Source organism: Dipodomys merriami, unplaced genomic scaffold, assembly GCF_024711535.1.
Source record: "Dipodomys merriami isolate MVZ:Mamm:240054 unplaced genomic scaffold, mDipMer1.0.p SCAF_57, whole genome shotgun sequence".
Classification (NCBI taxonomy): Eukaryota; Metazoa; Chordata; class Mammalia; order Rodentia; family Heteromyidae; genus Dipodomys; species Dipodomys merriami.
Window position 1 is genome coordinate 3,720,951 of NW_027206146.1, and position 12,393 is coordinate 3,733,343.

General features: G+C 48.2%; 1 pseudogene; it reads left to right on the forward strand.

Annotated features, from left to right (window-relative positions):
* Nucleotides 1-11,406, forward strand: part of LOC138812436 (serine/threonine-protein phosphatase 2A 65 kDa regulatory subunit A alpha isoform-like) — a 28,050-nt pseudogene extending 16,644 nt beyond the window's left edge.
* The last annotated feature ends 987 nt before the right edge of the window (nucleotides 11,407-12,393 follow it).

The following is a 12,393-nucleotide window of genomic DNA, read 5'->3' on the forward strand; positions in this document are numbered from 1 at the left end:
GAAACAAAATACATATATATTTTTTGGTTTTAGCTTTTGATTCTTCTGTGTTCTTTATCTGATAAACAGTCTGTTCTCATGTTATCTTTGGGAGGGTCCAAGGAGGGAAAAAGGATGGGAAAAAAAAGTGCATCCATGGAGAACACTGGACATTGATGAAAGTGAACTGCACAACTTGTGAGTAAAGATGGGAGGGAGGGGCTGGGAGGGAAAGAGAGAACAGCAGGTACTCACTGCACAAAAGAAAATGTCCTGCCAAAACTAAACCAAGATGAGTTAAACCATCTTAACAGGGCCATATCAAGTATTGAAATAGAAACAGCAATATGAGTCCTCCCATCTAAGAAAAGTCCAGGACCAGATGGTTTTACAGTGGATTCTACAAAGCCTTCAAAGCAGAGCTCACACCAATACTACTTCAACTCTTCAATGAAATTGAAAGAGAAAGTTCACTACCAAACTCATTCTATGAAGCCATCATAACTCTCATGCCAAAACCAGGCAGGGATTCATCAAAGAAAGAGAACTATAGACCCATTTCTTTGATGAACATTGATGCAAAACTAAACAAAAGTTTGGCCAATCAACTTCAACAATTCATCCAAAAAATCATACACCACGATCAAAAAGGATTCATTTCAGCGATGCAAAGCTGGTTCAATATACGCAAATCAATTAATATAATTCATCACATCAACAAGAGCAAGGATAAGAAGCACATGGTTTTCTCAATAGATGCAGAAAAAGCATTTGACAAGATCCACCACCACTTTATGATAAAGGTTCTGGAAAAATTAGGAATCCATGGAACCTTCCTCAATACAATAAAGGCTGTATATGACAAACCTACAGCCAGCATTATACTCAATGGTGAAAAACTAAAGCCATTTCCTCTAAACTCAGGAATGAGACAAGGCTGTCCACTCTATCCACTGCTCTTCAACTAGTATTAGAATGCCTAGCTACAGCAATCAGACAAGATGAAAACATAAAGGGGATCCAAATAGGAAAAGGAGAAATAAAACTCTCCCTCTTTGCAGATGACATAATCTTGTATTTAAAGAATCCCACAGATTCCACTCCCAAATTACTCAAGCTGATTCAAAACTTTGGCAAAGCAGCTGGGTATAAAATTAACCCTCAAAAATCAATGGCTTTTCTGTATGCTAACAAAGAGAAAGTTGTGGCTAAAATTAGGAAAGCAACTCCATTCGTAATAGCCCTACAAAAAATAAAATACTTAGGAATTAACTTAACCAAAGAAGTGAAGGACCTCTATGATGAAAACTTTAAAAACTTGAAAAAGGAAATCAAAAGTGGCAAAAACTCCCATGCTCCTGGATTGGAAGATGGCAATACGTCCCAAGGCTATCTACAAATTCAATGTGATACCTATCAAAATTCCAACCTCATTCTTCAAGGAAATAGAAGAGGCAATCCAAAAATTCATATGGAACAATAAAAGACCCTGAATAGAAAAAACAATCCTCAACAGAAAGAACAGTGCTGAAGGAATATCAATACCAAATTTCAAACTCTACTATAAAGCCATAGTAATCAAAACAGCTTGGTATTGGCACAAGAACAGAGCTCAGGACCAATTGAATAGAATTGAAAACCCAGAAATGAACCTACAGACCTATAGCTATCTAATCTTCGATAAGGGAGCAGTAAATGGTGTTGGCCTCTTCAGTAAATGGTGTTGGCAAAATTGGTTAACTACTTGTAGAAAACTAAAGCTAGATCCTTATATATCACTCTGCACCAGAATCAACTCCAAATGGATCAAAGACCTTGGAGACAAAGCAGACACTCTGAAAATATTACAGGATGGAATAGGAGAAATCATCGGTCTCCTTGGCACAGGCAGAAATATTCTTAATAGAGATCCAGAAACACAACAAATCAAAAAAAGGTTGGACAAATGGGATTGCATGAAATTGCAGAGCTTCTGCATGGCAAATGACATAGCTAGCATGATCAATAGAAAGCCAACAGATTGGAAAAGATCTTCACTAGCTATACAACAGACAAGGGTCTCATATCTAAAATATACCTGGAGTCCAAAAAATTAAATCCCCCAACAACAAATCTTCAAAGAAACAACTGCCCAATAAATAAGTGGGCTAAAGACTTAAAGAGAAACTTCTCTGAAGAGGAAAGAAGGATGGCCAATAGACACATGAAGAAATGCTCAACCTCCCTAGCCATAAAAGAAATGCTAATCAAAACAACATTGAGATACCACCTCACCCCAGTTAGAATGGAAAAATCAAGAACTCTAATAACAACAGATGCTGGAGGGGATGTGGACAGAAGGGAAGCTTACTTCATTGTTGGTGGGAGTATAAACTTGTTCAGCCCATGAGATTCTTATCTCCAATTCTTATCTCCACTCTCTGGTGATAGAGTACCAGCCTGGAACAAAAAAGCTCAGCAACAGCATCCAGGCCCAGAGTTCAAACCGCTGGACTGGCACAAAAGAAAGAAAGAAAGAAAATAGAATGAGACATTTCTGTGCAGGAATTTCTTTGGCAATAATGGCCATTCTTTTCTAAAAATGTTTTCATCCCTAGAGAACTCATTTGGAGATTAGAGGTAAGCATTTCATGCATATTCCTGAAAGCAGGGTGATATCTTTTCATGGCTGATCGTTTCTGAGGAGGTAGCTTCATTCTCTAATTCCCTACTCATTTTCATCTTAGCAGTGGTGATTTTGAAGCAGAAATTTGTCACTGTGCTCAGGAGAGGATCAGCAGTGACTCCTCACCCTGGGTTTCTGGTCTACCTCATTGCATGTGACTCCATTCCTCACCTGGACCCTTCTGGTCTTGATGACAATTCCTCTGCCTTGTTCTTGTCTGTTTCACAAACATGCATTTGCCTTTCTGTGTCTGACTTCTTACATTTCCCACAGCAATCTGTAGTTCTACAGATGTGGCAGCAAATGACAGGATTTCCTTCTTGTTCCTGGCCTAGTCATACTTTGTGATGGAAATAGACTACATCTTCTTTTTTGTGTGTGAAACATCTTTTTCTTAAACAGCAAAGCAGAAATGCAACACAATTTTAAATATTTGTGAAATTAGGTCACAAAAGGGATGCAAAAGGGATGTTTGCTATATGACAATTACATCTTCATATAGTTAAAATCATTTATGAAATCTTATATTAGCACATAAGATTATCCCATGATTAAAGTAGTTCAAATCTAATAACCATAAGCTATATTAGTGGATCTTGTTTCCTAGTTTAATAACTTAATATTACCTCTGATAGTGATTCCTTTACCAAATGGAATCTATGAACTAAATTTTTAGAAATTGTTATGAGAATGACTAAAATTCTACCAACCAATTAGTTAAATTGACAGAGTGAGATAAAAATGCTGCTGATCACATGTATGGTGTATAGTGTACACAATTATATGTTATAGACTTTGATAGACAATTTGCCCCAGGAAAGTTAGAATGAACTTGTGACTTTAAATGAGCATCATTATTCCACAATACTGTGAAATTTAAAAAAAAAAAAAAAAAGAACATCAGGAAATGTAGGGAGTGAAGGGATGGTAGGGGGAAAACAATGGAGGGGGAAACAATACTCAATAGGAAGTGTACTCTTTACCTTGCTCATGTAACTGTAACCCTCTGTATAGTATCTTTACAATACAAAAAATTTAAAAAATACTGAGCTTACCAATTATTATACATATAAAATTCTCTCATTCAAGATTCTAGTATTCTTCAAGGAATTTGGTAACAGTTCATTGACTAGGTACAACAAATAAACCTTGCAACCAAATCCTAGAGCTGGAATAGCATAGCATGTGGTGTATGTAAGATCAGTCAAACTTAACCCATTTTCATATATTTATATATATGTTTCCTGGAAGATCTGCTCTGTGCCGGAGACAATACAAATCGGGAGTGAAAACATTTGGAGTTGGTTGCTACTTTTATCACATTATTTTTTTACCTATTTCTATGTATTCCTCCCAGACTTTCTACTTCTAATCAATACATAACCAAAAAAAAATTTTTTTTTGGGGGGGGGGTCCAGTCATGGGGCCTGAATTCTAGGCCTGGGCGCTGTCCCTCAGCTTTTCAGCTCAAGGCTAGCGCTCTACAACTTAAGCCATAGCACCACTTCCGGCTTTTTTCTTTTTGCTTATGTGGTGCAGAGGAATTAAGTCCAGGGCCTCATACATGCAAGGTAAGCACTCTACTACTGAGCCACCTTCAGCGCCCATAACCAAAATTCTTATCTTTTCAGAAAGCAAGTGGGTTATTTCATGCAAAAGCAAGTTGGTTCTTTGTTTTTAAACAGATCTCAATTTGATAATTTAGTTTCAACAATCCTCTTTATAGTCCAAATCTGCTTTCAAATGATTAAAGAGAAACCATCAGTCCTATCTTATTATTAGAAAGTACAACTGACAAACTTTAGGCAAGGTTTTGGTTAACTTCAGGACTTACAGATGAGATTACTGTCGGGTGATTACTACTCAAAATACTTTTACAAATGTGCAACTATCTTGACTTAGGAGAAGGTAACTGGGGAGGATGAGGCAGATGGAGGAGAGGCACACAATGGTGAACAGGTACATACATAAAGCTGAGCATTCAGTACATGACTTTGGTCACATTTTAACAACATGGTTATTTTCTTGTACATCTTCTTAAGTAACCGTGTAATAAAAGACTAAGCCTATATATCAAAGCAAATTCAATAAAACATTCATTTTCAAGTTTCATATGGCCATATGTGAAAACTCTGGGTTCTGACAGCAAGCTTGCGCATCCTGGAACCAGGATAGCAGGGTGCCGGGGCCCCTGAGTGTGTTGTGATGGGAATGCCCTGCCCCTACAGATACCATCTACACTGAGGATGAGGTCCTTCTGGCCCTGGCTGAGCAGTTGGGAACCTTCACGGGCCTGGTGGGGGGGGGCAGAGTATGTGTACTGCCTGCTGGTGAGTGGCATGCGTGATCCTTGCTCCCATCCTCGGGGCAGAGACAGGAGCCATGGAGCTGGGATGGTAGAGGGGTGGGCTGCTGTCCAGGGGGATGGCCTCAGGGCTGGAGGGCTGAGCAGAGCATCAGTGCTACCCGCCCCTCCCCTGCCCCTGCAGCCCCCACTAGAGTCTTCGTCCACCATGGAGGAGACGGTCGTGTGGGAAAAGGCAGTGGAGTCCTTGTGGGCCATCTCCCATGAGCACTAGCCCTGTGACCCCTTAGCTCACTTCGTGCCCCTGGTGAAATGGCTAGAGGAGGGCGACTGGTTCACCTCCCACACCTCAGCCTGCTGGTGAGTGGCATGCGTGGTCCTTGCTCCCATCCCTGAGGCAGACACAAGAGCCATGGAGCTGGGATGGTAGAGGGGTGGGCTGCTGTCCAGGGGCATGGCCTCAGGGCTGGAGGGCTGAGCAGAGCATCAGTGCCACTCGCCCCTCCCCTACCCCTGAAGCCCTCCACTGGAGTCTTTGGCCACTGTGGAGGAGAAGGTGGTGCGGGACAAGGTGGTGGTGTCCTTGTGGGCCATCTCCCACGAGCACTTGCCCTCTGACCTCGAAGCCCACTTTCATGCCCCTGGTGAAACGGCTAGCGGGGGGCGACTGGTTCACCTCCCGCAGCTCGGCCTGTGGCCTTTTCTCAGTCTGCTGCCCCCGAGTGTGTGGTGCTGTGAAGGCAGAGCTCCACCAGTGAGTCCAGAGCTCCCTTGCCACCGCCTGCCCCACCGCCCTTGGCTGTCCCCTCGGATCAGCTCACCTGCTAGGCCTCAGTGGCAGTACCCTCCCTCCCATGGGTGCATGAATGTGCAGTAACCCTACCTGCTACTCCCTTGAGTTGTCCTGGCACAAGGTCCCCCCCCTTCCTCTTCCTTCTACCCTGCATGAAGCCTCCAATGCCCTGGGCAGCAACCATGGAGCCCAATGGTCCATGCCCTCTGACCTCTCTCGGTTCCTTGAGTTCCTCCTGCCCAGCGTCACTCTGGATCCCCAGGTACTTCCAGAACCTCTGCTCAGATGACACCCCCATGGTGTGGCAGGCCACAACTTCCAAGCTGGGGGAGTTGGCCAAGGTCCTGGAGCTGGACAACGTCAAGAGTGAGATCATCCCCATGTTCTCCAACCTAGCCTCTGATGAGCAGGTGGGTCCCTGCTCCGCCCTTCCTCTTCCCCCTCTTGGACCTTCCCCCATCCTGCCACTGGGCCCTCTGCCCTTATGCCCCGTGGGCACTCAGCACCCCTTCTGCTCCCCAGGACTCCATGCAGTTGCTAGCGGTGGAGGCATGTGTGAAGATCGCCCAGCTCCTGCCCCAGGTGGCTCTGTAGGCCCTGGTGATGACCACACTGCACCAGGCAGCCAAGGACAAGTCCTGATGCTACATGGTGGCTGACAAGTTCACTGAGGTGGGTGAGGCCTGTAGTGGACAGGCAGGGCCAAGGGTGAAGGGAAGAGGGATTCGTGTCTGTCCTGCATGGGAGCAGGCGGACTGACCTTCATGGGCAGAGAAGCCAGGGCTGGATCTTGGCAGGGTCAGTGGTGCACATTCACACCGGGAAGCTGTCACTCGCCCTGCTTTGTACAAGGCAAGGACCTGGAAAGGTGGGAAAGTGAAGCTCTCTGTCCTGGGCTCCAAGCGAGACTCTTGTGCTGCCCAGCAGTGGAAGCTGCAGACAGACAAAGAGATGAGGTAGAAACAGGGCTGCTCACCAGCACTCCATACCAGTTACACTGGTAAAAGAGCATGAAGCCCTTGGAGGGCTACCCTTGTGTGGGTGCCCTTAGTGTGGACCCATCGGCTCTGATGATGGTCAGGAGCAAGTGGTGGTCAGGAGCAAGAGTAAGGCATCTCTGGCAACCAAGAAAAGGCAGAGTCACTAGGCACACATTCGTCCAGACGTGTGTTCATACTGGCAACTAGGGCTGTGAAGTGAGGCCTTGTGCTCCCTGGGCAGGTGCCTCCCTTCTTGAGGCCTTTGGATTTATTTTTCAGCTAGGATCTCCACCTTTGCCTAGGCTAACCTTGGACTCCAATTCTCCTAACTCTGCCTCCTGTAAAGCTAGCTAGATTGTAAGTGTGAGCTGCTGTGCACAGCCCATTTTATACATGGGTACTGTTATTATAGAGGGGATGTACAGAGGGATTACAATGGCATGCATGAGTCAGAGAATGAGGACATTTCTTTTTGTACAGTGTCTGCTCTTCTCTCATTCCCTCCCAGCCCCTCCCTCCCATCTTTACTCACAAGTTGTGCAGTTCACTTTCATCAGTGTCCTGTGAGCTCCATGGATGCACATTTTTTCCATCATTTTTCCCCTCCCTGGACCCTCCTGGAGATAACATGAGAACAGACTCTTTATCAGATAAAGAACACAAAAGTATCAAAAGCTAAAACCTATATATATATCTTGTTTCCACATCTTGGGATTTGTTTCAGTATGTGTAATATTTTATATAAATATGAAGAGATGTTTAGGCATTGGGCCTTTGTGATTCTCTGCTAAGACTACTCTCCTTTGGTCTCACTGTGTGTGAGTCTCTGGAATCCTGTGGCATTTGTCATATCCCAGTGCATTTTAGATCTAACTTCCTTAGATCAGAGAACATGCACCATTAATCTTCAATCTTGACTTACCTCACTTCTCATGATTTGTTCTAGTTCCATCCATTTCCTTGCAAATGACATTATTTTATGCTTCCTAATGACTGTGTAAAGTTTCATTGTCCACATTTTGTGGGTCCACTCATCTACTGTGGGCATCTGGGCTGTTTGCATATCTTGGCTATTGTGAGTACTGTGGCAGTGAACATGGGTGTGCAGGTGTCTTTGTCATGATACTCAGTGTAGATGCCCAGGAGTGGGTGGTAGGGAAGGTCTGTGTTCAGTATTTGGAGGAACCTGCAGACTGCTGTGCTGAGTGGCTGCATTAGTTCACATTGCCACCAGGTGCACAGTAGGGTTCCTTTTCTCCACATCTCCACCAGCATTTGTTCCAATTCACAATGCTGGCCAATCTAACTGGATTAAGATGGAATCTCAGGGTTGTTGTGATTTGTACTTCCTTCATGCACAGAGATGATGAGCATTTCCTCATGTGTTTCTTTGCCATTCTTCCCTCTTCAGAGATGTCTCTCCTTAGCTCCCCTGCCCATTTAGTGACTCAGCCCACTATATTTTAGTATAAATGTAAAAGCGGCAAACTATGCATCCCTGGCATATTTTCTGATCTGGTCACAGAAAGCCCCATTTGTGATAATGTGAACTAAGGTCTGTGGCTTCAGCACATGCTGCTGGGGATGAGGCCCGGCTCTGGGGAGAACAGCCTGCCCAGTCTCCACACATCTGCACCGGTTCTACCTGGATTTTGGCCTCAATAGCTGAGGAGAGAGGCTGGCAGACCCTCTTTTACTCCACACACCCCGCCTCTCCCTGGTTCCAGGTTTACAGCTACAGAAAGCAGTGGGGCCTGAGATCACCAAGACAGACCTGGTGCCCGCCTTCCAGAACCTGATGAAGAATTGCAAGGCCGAGTTGAGGGCTGCGGCCTCCCACAAAAGTGAAAGGTGGGTGCCCATGGCCCCACCTTGAGGGGGACTCAAGGTGGAGGTGCAGCCAGCTCCATCTCATCCCCCAACCTGGCCTGCAGCGTTCTGCGAGAAACTCTCCGCAGATTGTCGGGAGATCGTGATCATGACCCAGATCTTGCTGTGCATCAAGGTAACAGGTTTGGTGGAAGGATCCAGCTGGGCAGGAAAGAGGGCACAGAATAGGCTGTGGAAACGCCCCAGGCACCTAGGTCACAGGCTGCAGCCAAGGAGATGGAGGCATGGACCCTGCAGCCCACCCTCATGTCCCCTGTCAATCATGTGCAGAGAAGGCTGAAGCAGGTCCCCTGGGGCCTCCCTCACTTCTCCCTCCCAGGAACTGGTGTCATATGCCAACCAGCAAGCGAAGTCCACCTTGGCCTTCATCATCATGGGCCTCTCTCCCATCCTGGTCAAAGACAACACCATCGAGCACCTCCTGCCCCTCTTCCTGGTCCAGCTGAAAGACAAGGTGAATCTCCCCTCCCCAAGTCTCCCACCCAGGTGATCAATCACCATCCTGGAGTCTATTGGATATCCCCAGGGCCAGCCTGGGCATGGGGCAGTGGCCCTGGGGAGATGGCAACTCTGTAAGGTGTTGCTGTGGGTGGCACTCCCCTCCCCCCATTCTGGGCTGCCTTGGGCCAGGCATCACTGGAGTCCTATCCTCTACAGTGCACGGAGGTGCAGCTGAACATCATCTCCAACCTGGACTGTGTGAAGGAGGTGATAGGCATCCAGCATCCAGTCGCTGCTGCTCACCATCGTGGAGCTAGCCGAGGATGCCAAGTGGCCGGTGCAGATGGCCATCATCGAGTACATGCCCCTGCTGGCTGGGCAGCTGGTGCATGATCCAGGGCTTGCCAGGTACGGGGGGACCCTTGGAGTCCTCACCACCTCTCTCCTCTGGCACGGAGTGGAATTCTTTGATGAGAAACTCAACTCGTTATGCATGGCATGGCTGGTGGACCATGGTGAGTCCTGCCAGAAGGAGCTGGCAGCCAGTGGGTGGGTCCACGCCACTGTTCTGTCTGTGCCCTGCCCCCTGATATTTGAACCCTGGGAAAGTCTGGCTTTGAGCCATGACCCACTCTAAAACTCCCCCATGGCCTTCCTGTCCCCCTTGCAGTCTATGCCATCCGTGAGGCAGCCACCAGCAACCTCAAGAAGCTGGTGGAGAAGTTCAGGAAGGAGTGGGCCCATGCCACCATCATCCCCAAGGTGCTGGCCATGTCTGGAGACCCCAACTACGTACACCACATGACCACCATCTTCTCCATAAACGTGAGTGCGGCCCACGTGCCACCTGTACCCAGGAGCCGGCTTGCCAGAGGAGGGGCAAGCACAGCCCTGCCGTGACACCAAGCTTGGGAGTAGAGAAGCTGGAGGCCAAGGCCAGTGGTACACATCGGGATCTGGGCGGACTCCTGGCCTCTGGCACCCTTGGCCTGGGCGTGGGTGAGCTGGTGTGAGATACACCATTGGCTGCATCTTCAGAGTTGAGCTCATTTTAAATCATAGTCCCAGGAAGGTGGTATCAGTTGTTTGCAACCTTTGGATGCCAGAGAGGTTTTGCTCAGCCTCGCCACCCGGGCCCAGGTGCCAGTCACTGACTGTACTGATCGTGTGCACGTGCTTGGCCAGGTTCTGTCAGAGGTGTGTGCGCAGGACATCACCACCAAGTACATACTGCCCTCTGTCATGTGCATGGCAGGGGACCCCGTTGCCAATGTCCCCTTCAATGTGGCTTAGTCCCTGCAGAAGATCAGGCCCATCCTTGACAACAGGTGACCTGGGACTTGCTGTTCTTATGCTCCTCTCCAGCTACACTGTTTCTTCCTTTGTGGTGATACTGAGGGTTGACCTCGCTAGGCAAGCATTCTGCCACTTGAGCCATGCCCCCAGCCCTTTTTCCTTGGTTATATTTCACAGAATGCATGTGTGGCTGAGGCTGCCTGGTCTGTGCATGCTGCTCACACCGCTAGGATAACGGGCGCCACCATGCCCAGCTATTACTAGGGCTTCCTCAGTGGCTGGGATTCCAGATGTGCACCACTGTGTTCAGCTGCCACTGCTCCCTGCTGCTTCCTCCCAATGTCGGCTTCACTGTAGACTGAAGAGTCGGCAGTAGCAGTGGCGAGCCTTATGGGGAGGTGGGTGTGAAGGGAAGGGAAGTGAGGGGTGGCTCAGCATCGCTAGCCATCTGGAGATGAAAGTTGTAATTCGGCAGGAATTGGCCAGACCTGAACTGAGTTCCCAGCTGTGGGCCCCAATCTGCTTCATGCTTCAGCCATTTCCCCTCTGTTTCCAGCACACTGCAGAGGGAGGACAAGCCAGTCCTGAGACCAGGATGTGGACCTCAAGTACTGTGCCCAGGAGGCCTTGACTGGTGTGGGCTGGGGGTGGGAGGTGGTGGCAGGTGGGAGGGTTGGTGGTACCCAGGCAGGGGACCGGAGGGACAGAGGGTGGCAATGCCCAGGCAGGGGCTGGGGGGCCAGATATGCAGGTGGATGGGGAGAGGGTGGTGGGTCCTGGTCAGGGGCGCAAGAGGGCCAGGCTGGGCTTCTGTGCCAGCCCATACCTGTTCCTTCAGTTTTGTCTCTTGCCTGATGCTGGAAGAAGAGCCAGTGCTTGGGCCTCCAGTGCATGGTCTTCGGCTCACCCTCGGCTCAGCCCTCCCTGAGCTCCTCCCTCATGGAGCCAGTGAGTCGCTGACAGCCCTCCCTATGCATGACCTGATCCCAGACCTGGACCCACTCATGTTCCCTGAGCAGCCTGGGGAGACGCTGCCCGGCCACCTCCCAAAGGCTGAGGGACACACAGTGGGATGGACAGCAGCCAGGAGGAAGATGCCACTCCTGCCCTGTAGGGAGAGATGCGAGCATCTGGGTCCCTGCCTCTTGCTGCTGAGATGGGAACCCCATCCCCACCTGCCTCCCACCTTCCTCCCATTCCCTCCCCCCGCCCCCACCCTGGTGATTTATTTGTGTCAACTGTACTGTTTATATTTTATTCCTTTTTTCCATCTTTTCACAAAGAAATAAAGGTGTAGAAATAGTTGGCCCTCAGTTCTTAGTTGGTGTTGTGGGGAGTGTCTTGGGGCCTTGGTCTCTGCCCTTTTCTGTGGGGAGACTTAGTCCTAAACACTCACACTGAGTGTCTTGACCCCTAGGCATGCTGCCTGCCATGGCAGAGCTGGCCAAGGACCCAGGCTGCCTGTGGAGGCTCTACTCTTCCCATCCTCCTATTATTCACATCCTCCTACTGCTCAAGTCCTCTTACTGTTCACTGAGCCACACCCCTGACCTGGGAAAATCATCCATTTTTTCATAAGCACATAGCATTGTCTCAAAGCCAATTGATATACAACATAAAACTGACAGTATTTTCCAGATCTGTATACACCTGTCTGAACTGTAAAGCAGTGTCCTGGCTCTACCCTGTGCCTGTCAGCCAGGAGGGAGAGCTGGACCAGCCCAGTTATAAACCAACACTGCATAGAGATGACACATCACCAGCCAAGACTGAAAACTGAAAGTTCAGGGTGAAAAACTGTCCCAAGCAAATGGGAACAGACCTGAAATGGAGCCCCAGTTGCTTGTCCCACGAGAGCAGGGGAGACATCAAACCCAAGTTAGGTTGATGAGATAAAGACCGTTAACTTCTGCTGACAAACAGCGAGCCAGCCCACAGATGCCTACTGCTGCCCCGGTTTCATGAACTAGTATTACTGGATGCCATGGACCCATAAGTCCAGACCAAGTTAGAATGTTGGCTTAAGACACCCTCTCATCAAGAG